This window comes from Hoplias malabaricus, chromosome 11, assembly GCF_029633855.1.
Source record: "Hoplias malabaricus isolate fHopMal1 chromosome 11, fHopMal1.hap1, whole genome shotgun sequence".
NCBI classification, from domain to species: Eukaryota; Metazoa; Chordata; class Actinopteri; order Characiformes; family Erythrinidae; genus Hoplias; species Hoplias malabaricus.
In genome coordinates, this window is record NC_089810.1 from 10,749,845 (window position 1) to 10,760,042 (window position 10,198).

Below are 10,198 nucleotides of genomic sequence, written 5' to 3' on the forward strand. Positions count from 1 at the left end.
TGGGGTCTGGACACATGGTGTTGCAGTTGCCTGGGGTAAATCAATATAAAATGCCTGTGGTTCTTTGGTTTTCAAAGCTTGCAGAATAGCCCTATATTCCCCTGCTCTATCTAGACCATAAAAAAGCTGGGCTCTATTATAGATCTGAGTCACCTATAGAACATGCCTTGTCCTTTCACAGTAGGATTTGTATATTATAATATTTATAAAAGCATTATGTATTATTACACTCAATAAAATATGTAGCATTTTAAATTACAGATCATTATTTTACAGTGCATTCCTTGTATTCATTTATGCACTGCTGTTGTTCTCACTGGGTGGGTAGGCTGTACCTCAGCATGATGCTAGTTAGTTGAAGTGTCCATTGAGGTAAAACACTAGAACTGGGTTGTTACTGTTCTCCTAGTGTGTTAGGCTATGTAACAACTTTGCATTGGCAGTAGTTTGTAAAGATAAGGTTTGTGATAATGGCTAAATATGGTGGAAAATGTGGGCTAAAGAATTTGATTCTTCTTCGCTTTCAAGCTTTATTTCTGCTCACACACATAGCTGTGTAGACTTTCATTTTTCATTGCACACACTGAGAATAATGTTGTTTAAAACCAAGAGGTCTGCCATGGCTATCGGTGCAAGATGAAGGCACCACTTGACCGCAGAACAAAGACATGATCGCTGTTTCTTGGCCAGTGACGAGAAAAAGCCAACGCAGATTAATATTAGCTAGCGTGCGATCTCTGTGAATTAGGACCCCCTGTCTTTAGTGCACTACTCCAGCTCTCGCTTTGCTTTTCCAGCACAAAAGATGATGTGCAGCTCATTCTGACAGCCTGACAGGAAGGGTTTATGAGTGTGAAGTGAATTTAGGACGTGCTTATAATCTCAGCATTGGCCCAATTTTAACGTAGCCACTACATTCGGCAGTTTCCAAAATTTTGGTATCCCAGTGAAAATATGTTCTCCTTTTTCAACATGTTTTCCAAGTGATTTTTAAAACAAAAAAAACAACAACAAAAAAACAAAAAACAAACAAAGAAAAAAACACTTGAAGACCACCTGTGTCCAAATTTCTAGCATGCACTCTATACTGAATTTCTTTCATTTGCTTAAACATATTTTTGTTTGTAATAATACCCTTCATTTAGACTTTCTTTATAGCAATTCTAACTAAATGTATGTTAGCTTCATCCCTTTTCCCAATGTATTCCTTCAGGGGGTTGACATACAGACTCTGGCATTTTTCTGGGTGTAGTTGTTGACTTTAGAAATGTGCCAGAGCCCAGTGCCATGCTTCAGTCTGGCTGTGTGCTTGGCTCCAGAGTCAGTGGAGACAAAGGCACCCATCACCAAATCATAAACACCTCACAATGTGCCTTAAAACACAACAAACCCACCACTATCTGAACCAAGTCCAGACGAAGGAGGATGGTAAATTCAGACCTTCATCTGAAAACCTGGGTAAGACATGTTTACACATTAATGCCACTGAGCAGATGATTATTCAGTTTTGATCAGGTTGCTGTAGGCAGACATAGTATTAGGGGTGTGGTCCAATAACACTTATTATTGTAGCATGGTGCGGTTACCCATGTAGGGAAAGTTTACACCTTGTTTTCCCGACACCAAGACCTCTCTCCTTTTCAAATGACGTAGAAACGGTCTGTGTGAGGTATTTCTGGAGTGCTGCCCTCAAGCACAGCCAGTCTGTTTTAGCAAATGACACAAAACACATCACCCTCTGTTCTGCTGACCACTGGACCATGGAGTCTGCCTCAGCTTTGGACTGAGGCCAGCAGAAGAACGATTCATGTCCATTCAGCCCTGATTCTCCATAATTACATAATTTACCCCAAACCAGTTTTGTAGACAGAATTTCATGTAGGTGGAGCAGGCTGGTTACATGTAAGAAGTTGTGATAATGTAATAATTATTATAATTATCCCCAAGTAGATGTCAGTGAATGGCATTTTGAATAAAACACACAATGTTTTTTTTTTTTTATCCCCATTTTTTAATGTATTTATTGGCATAATTTGAAAATACCTGCTGTCTACCACATTGTATCAAATTTCCTTAAGGAATAAACCAGTAGAAACTACTTGTTGCTTTATTAAATTACACTGTAAGCAACCTTTATTTCCGTTTTTCAATTTCAATTTGTTTTAACAGAGAAAATTGCTGACCTCACTTAGTTACACCTAGTTCCTTTTACAACTTATAGGCAAAGCCATTAAATTGTTATCTAGCATAGCCTACTGGAATGAGATCCTCTGGAGCAGGTGGGTCTACAGTCACCATGTCCAGTTCCAAATGTTGCAATTTGGTATAAAACCTCCCAGAAGTTAGGTGTGGTGCATTGAAATGGTGTTTTCTGAGTTGTGTTGTCGAAATCTAAATAATCTGCATTGGTATCTGACCTCACTCTTGCTCCTGTCGCTGCCATCATCCTGACAGCAATGTTCCAATGTCGAGTGTAAAGCCTCCACAGAAGAGCGTAGCCTGTTAGTGGAGCAAAGGGGGCAACTACCTTACTTTAAACTTCATTCCAATGAAGACTGCACAAATATTTATTCATCTCAGTACAACCTCTGTCTCCTCTTGCTTTGTTTGTTTGTGCTGTGATTTAAAAGATTATAGTTTAACTCCAGATTTTAGCTGTGGGCACTGACAGTGTCTCGCTATAATGTATCTGTTCTCCTTTTGCAGATTGTGAGGAGTATGCTCTCGCCTGCAGGAGGAGTTTCATTAGTGCGGATTCAGAGAGTCTCGAACATTTCTGACACTCACCAGACGTGACTTTATGTAATACTCTTATTCTGGAAAGGAATTAAGAAAGTTGAAAGTGAGAAGGTCTGGGGTTGTTGACATCTAGCAACAGAAGTGTGCTTTACTTGGATTTCAGAGCTGTGTTCATGAACTAAGGAGAAGAACTCACCTCCAACCTCCATTATTTTACTTTTTCACTTTGATCAAAGAAGGTGGAACAAATCTCGAAATGTTCGCTTTTTGCCGCTCTAATTTTAAACCAACAAAGATAAATGAAATGCCCAAATTCCTTTGACAATAAATGTTGTTCTTTGCACATTATTTGAAAATATGCTTATGGCCCAATGATATAAGACAACATATGTTTAATTGATAGATGTGATTCATTAAATACTAAGTTATATTAAATTTCAATTTAGAGAATGTTGATTATGTGAGTGAGAATAGTTAGTGAGTTCCAGACATTGTTTTCATGGTAAAATGCCTTTCATTAATATCCATTTGGGCTTAAAGAGCAATCCTACCAATTGGTTGATAGGGTTTGCATGAATTGCTTCACTCTGAAGAGATCATACGTCATACCTGTTCTCAGTGGGAATGACAGGTATCAGAAGTCTAAAGAGTTTGATGCCCTTGAGTCATTATTTTATGACAGTTTTGAAATAATCTTTTAGACTAGAAACAATTCACAGTGGAGAACATAGTCAAATTATTACACGATACAAACTTCAGTTTTACCACCATAGAGGATATGCCTCAATGATACCTTCCTGCCAGAATGTCCCAGTCTTGCTGAGTGGCTAAACAAACTGCTACATTCACTATGCTCTTTAAAAACATGGTTCTTCAGTCAAGAAAATGGTTCCATATAGAGCCATGCACACTCAAAAAAAACATTTACATGTACGTTTACACTGGGTGGCACGGTGGTGCAGCAGGTAGTATCGCAGTCACGCAGCTCCAGGGGCCTGTAGGTTGTGGGTTCAAGAGCCGCTCCGGGTGACTGTCTGTGAGGAGTGTGGTGTGTTCTCCCTGTGTCCACGTGTGTTTCCTCCAGGTGCTCCAATTTCCTCCCATGGTCCAAAAACACACATTGGTAGATGGATTGGCGACTCAAAAAGTGTGAGTGAATGTGTGTGTGTGTGTGTGTTGCCCTGTGAAGGACTGGCGCCCCCTCCAGGGTGTATTCCCGCCGTGCGCCCAATGACTCCGGACCCACCGCAACCCTGAACTGGATAAGGATTACAGATAATGAATGAATGAATGTTATACACTGCTAAAAAATGTATATTGTTCTATATAGAACTTTTTGAAAATAGTTAGCACCAAAAGGTGTCTGCTATTGTTACGATTCCAAGCCTGTAAGAGCACATGACGTTGAATTTACTAAACACTTTATTTTTTAATGTGAAACGGTTGCCAGGGATGTCATCAGTATCCAGAGATAAATTTGAGATCTCTAGATGTAAAATGTTTAATTTTATGCAACCATTTTATGTAAGAAAATTAAAGTAAAATGTAAATGTCAAATTGTTGATTATTTCTATTTATTAATTTATTCATTTTTTGAGTGCATTTTTGGTGATATTTACTATAAAAAAAAAATAAAGAATTAGACCTAGAACCATTTATCTAAAGAACACTTTCACAATGCAGCATCACATCGCAATGGTTCTTTGAGTGTTCATGGTTCTTTATAGAACCACTGTCATTACTGAGAAACCCTTGGTGAACCATCATTTTAAAGAGAAATGGCAAAACTGAGACTGAAACAAGCAGTGACCTGATTCAAATTAAAGGCAGCTAGACTGGACAATGATTTACCACATTGCCACTGAGTAAGGATATATATCTGAGCAGGTAAAACAGAAGGAATGAGCTCAGTTGAAAACTTGGATAGCTTATATAGGATAATAGGATTGGTTAGACTAGGGTAATATTCGTGAATATGTCCAGAGCAAAGAGAGACACTATGTGATTCATTGCCATGAGCTCTCCTTCATTTAAGTGTCTGTATATTTACTTCACTCTCACCAGCTGCAGGGTTATGTGCATACCCTTTATTCTACTGTCTTCAACATTACATGGGAACTCCAAAAACACAAAAAGAATCACTAGTGAATTTGAACCAAAAAAAAATGTTCTCTGCTTGTGGTTCCCTATCTTTAAAAATGTCTGTAAAATGTTATTCATTAATTGTTTGTTTTGGATGTGAAGGACCTGGCTTATAACTCACTTGCTCACTCAGCCATGTTTAGCAGGCAGAAGCTTCTCCAACACAAATAGATGTGTGTAATCCTTTGGATATATTTTGGTTTACCAAACTTTCAAGCTCCCTTGTTATAAAGAGTAGGTTTTGCCTATAATTAACACTACAACAAGCATGTTATAAAAGGCAGCTTTCCTCCCAAACTACCGTTTTCACTTATATTGCCACAAATATTTTAGTTTTTCTGATATATATTTACCTCTCAATAGCCTTTGTAATATTTTTTGTATAAAAACAACCCTTGTTAAAAAAGGCTAGGTTTATACACACGTTTGTTGGGCGGTGTATACTGAAAAATTCAGTATGTTTTACTTTATTATACTAAGGAGTTTCTGGATATTTTATAGTAGGATCCTTTTGGAGTAGTTGGTAAAACTGGAGGCAGAGTAATAGAAACAAATAAGCTGTTGATAAAACTGAATGATCACCTCATCTAGAATTAGTTTGCCTTAACTTGAATTCAGCAGTTATTCTGAACTTGGAACTATTTGCATGAAGCCGCCTGTTTAGTATAACCAACGCTGTATTGGTTATGTAAATGTATCTTATATGCCAATAGAGTGTGCATGTATGACATAGTTAATTAATCTACTTCACCAAATATGAGAAAGAAATGAAGCTGGTTAGAGACCTAAACTGTTCTTAGATTTAGAATCATTTAGAGAGTAGGAATAGAAGGATTATATAACGCATGGCACAGGTTGTTCAGCAGTTAGTACCATACTTGTATTATGTACAAGAAGTAAAATGACATGTCAAATATGATGAATCTGAAAAGTCAATTCTTTGCATACAGCTGCAGATTTGTATTTAAAGTTCTTATATTTATTTTTTATTTTACGCACTGATGTTGAATTAAAGCTTTAGGAACATTTAAATATCTAAAGTATATGTGATATATGTATGTTCTACTAGCTTATGTATATAAGAATTTCATAAGAAAAAAAATAAAAACAATTCTTGGTGTTATATTTAAATATTTTATTCCCATAAAGGCAATGGACACATTTTGTTATTGGAGATATGTGGACAGTCTATGTGGGTACTCTCTGTCAAACCATCTACATCTGGATATTTAATTTAACAGTGGTTACATGTTACTCAGTTTATATATCTGGATTCTGGTGAGTTCATTTAATGCCACCTTTTGAAAAACAAAACAAAAATGAAGTAAAATCAAAGCTGATATGAGCGGATATGGGACTAACTTTGTGCAGTTTTAACGGCCATAAATCCAGACCAGACCATTTCTGCTTCACTCCCCTCTATCTCTTGTGAAACCTACACCACTGTAACGACAGGGTGTGCTGATGTCAATAATTTTTCTCAGTAGCTAATGGTCCCAGTATAACCTGAAAGTAACTATTGCAGGGCATCACACACTCACATCTATGGACCATTTTGCACAAAATAAACATGTTTTTATGGACTGTGGGAAGAAACCATTACAGACATGGGGAGAACAGAACAAACTACTTAAAGAAAGTAACACAATGCATGGATTAAACCCAGGGATCCAAGACGTTGACTTTTTGCAGTAGGCACATTACCTGCAGTGCTCTGTCGTCCAAATCTAAATAGCCCTTTTCCTGAGAAGTTGGGATATTTCACATAATACAATAAAAACAAGATTCTTGAAGCTTTATTCAACTGAAAAAGCACAAAAAATATTTCCAACTTGATTGTAACTTGTAATTTATAGACACATTTAAAATGTAATGCCTGCAAAAAACTCTAAAAAAGTAGGGCACAACATAACCTTTACTTTTTATCACATTGTTTAAATATTTGGGAACTGAGGATACTAATTGTTGAAGTGGAATTTATGCCCAATCTTCACTTGATATAAGATTTCAGCTCTCAACAGTCGGTGGTTGCCTGATTCTCCTCTTCATGATGTGCTGTAGGAGACAGACCTGGATTGCAGGAAGGTCAGTTAAGCACATGCACAATGTTGTAGCAAACACACAATGAGGCCTGGAAATATCTTGCTGAAATAATTATGGAGTTTCTTTTAAAGACATTGTCTTGATAGCAGCAGATGAGAAGATATATTTAAAATTTCAATGTTTGCCTCCACATCAATGAAAAATTTAACATATGCAAATCACCCTTGCTGTGGTCACTGATGCACCCACCATAACATGAGCTGTTGTCATTTCGCACCCATCACTGATAATATTCTGGATGGTCCCTTTCATCCTAACTTCAGAAAACCTGATGTACATTTTTCATGAAAAAAATAAATAAAAAATAAAAAGCTGAAATGGTGACTCCTCTGACCACTATAATATTTTGGGACATTTGAAAAGAGCTTGGCGGCATGGTGGCGCAGCAGGTAGTGTCGCAGTCACACAGCTCCAGGGACCTGGAGGTTGTGGGTTTGATTCCAGCTCCGGGTGACTGTCTGTGAGGAGTTGGTGTGTTCTCCCTGTGTCCGCGTGGGTTTCCTCCGGGGGCTCCGGTTTCCTCCCACAGTCCAAAAACACATGTTGGTAGGTGGATTGGCGACTCAAAAATGTCCGTAGGTGTGAGTGTGTGAGTGAATATGTGTGTGTCTGTGTTGCCTTGTGAAGGACTGGCGCCCCCTCTAGGGTGTATTCCCCCCCTTGCGCCCAATGATTCCAGGTAGGCTCTGGACCCACCGCGACCCTGAACTGGATAAGCGCTTACAGATAATGAATGAATGAATGAATGAAAAGAGCTTGGGAGGGACTGGACCTGCAGTGACCCTGAGATGGACTTGCGGTTACAGACAATGAATGAATGAATGAAATGAGCTTGGGCCCAAAGAACTTGGTAGCACTTCAGCATAGAATTCAGGTATAGTTTTCCCCTAGAGTTTCAAGTGGAACTTCTTGATGCAGTGGTGGACTTGATTAAGTGGCAACAGTTCTATTAAATACTACCAAACCCATGTGGCTATATTTATCCCTGTATTTTGACAATGCAGTGGAATCTGAGGGTTTGAAGGTCATGTTCATTCAACATTGGTGCCCAGCTTTTACCTATTTAGCTGCTATTTCTCCCGATTTATTTAATATTTTCACAACATTAGATACAATAAATAATAAAAGACCTAACCTCTGTGGAGTCTATTTGATTCTATGTGATTCTATCATGAAGTTTGTCATAAAGGAATGAGGTTCAGGCTTTTTTTTTCTTTTTTTCTGGCAAAAATGTCCCATGTTTTCTGGAAATTGGGTTTATAGGACAAGCTCTTTTCTGGTTGACCAAATACATTTCAAATAGAAAACCTTCTTTATCTTTGTATTGTTCAAGGTGAAATTCATGATCACATCCCACAATTGTCATCCTTAATGTATTCCATCTGTGACTTTGACATACTCATAAACAGTCTAAACCTTCCCTTTTCCCAAACACATGCAGTTTTTCATTCATTTACCAAAAAAGGTCTGTCTCCAGTCGCCACTTTTCTAATCTGAGAGATAACAGCAAAGCCAAACTCAGCCATCCTTTCTTATGAATCACCTTGGAAAAACTGGCACTTTCTTATGAGCTCTGCCTAATGGCTTTTGTCTTCAAAAGTGGAATGTTTATGCCATTTTGAAAAGAACGTTTAAAATCAATTCATGTGAACACACAATGAGCACCAAATAAAGCATAAAGGTAAACAGAGAAAACTCATTTAGTGGATTCTAACAATAGTCTGTTTAATCTTTTAAAACCTTCTAGCTAATTCTTCTAGGCATGAGATGAAAGCAGAAAAAATGAGGGATAATTGAAGCTGACCACAATCACCAAGGAACCCATTTTAGAAGTGTTCATTTGAGCCTTGGCTGAACAGCACAAACACCATTTTAATGTGTCTCAATGAAGTATTTAAAGAACTTCTGGCCCATATACTGAAGTCATTAAATTTACCCATCAGGCCACGTTTCCCAGAAGGTCTCCACATGGTGTTGCAGTGAATCACTAGTTTTACTGTACATCCTCCCACAAATCAGCTTCAACACTGTCTCCTTTCCAGTCCCAACCATTTTCTAGCTGTTTTAAGTGTATTCCTTTGTCACAACGTAGAGTGTCATTGAAACCTACCCGAATTATGAGCAGTCGTCTTGGTATGGAATCTTTACAGTTATCATTAAGCCACTTACAGTAAGCTAAATTCAAAGAGACTGAGATACTGGCCCTTTAACTTTTACATCACTGCATGTGTTGCGCAAACAGTGAATTAGCTGAGTATGTGGGCAGCAGTTTAAAGAGCAAAAGCACCAATACAGCATCCCTCATCTTGGAAATGGGATACAGATGGGGGTAGGACTTTCTCTTTAAGGCCTTAAAGTGTACAGTATACCACTTTCTTCTACTAGTGAAGCTGTTGTAAGTTCAGCAATAATGACTTAATTACTGTACATAACTACTTAATTTACACTGCAAAATTTGGACAAGTTTGGTGGTAAATATTTAGAACTTATCATTACAGGCTTAAATATGTGACATAAATAATTTTTAAAAAATAACTCACAAAAAAAATATTATGAGATTATAGAACATCTATTGGTGAATTTATAAAGAAATTATAAAATTGATTTTAAAAAATTATAATAATAAATAAATACATAAATAAATTAATTAATTAATTAAAATAAAAAGCAGGCACCTGCACAGGTGAGCCACAAGGGGGGCTTGAGACCCTGATTTTTTTGTTTTGTTTTGTTTTATTTGTTTTTTTCCCTCAGTCTGTGCTGTCTGTCAAGTGCTGCATGGTCGATGTGTATAAAATATCTATTTTACATTGTCTGCATCTATTCTTCAAAATCTGTACCAGTGAGAATTAGCTTAGCCTTGGTGTGTGGTTGTTGGTGCAATATTGTGGAGATCCGTAATTCTGAACAGGTTTTAACACCTTTATGAGAGATAATGTGTAGTTGGATAATTCTGGCATGTCGTGCATTCAAGGTTTAAATAAACAAGGTCATACAAACAAGCATTTAGAGCTTTTAAAGGAGCTTAAACTGGCAAATTGTTGCCTTGATGTTATGTCCAAATACTGATGTATGTCCCAACAGACATTTCACACATAATATATTTCTATCTTGACATAAAGGGAGGAAAGTGTGACATGAAAAGTCACACTTTTCATGATTGTTTGCACGAAGCTGCAAATTTAGTTTTAAATTTATTTTGGACATTCTACTG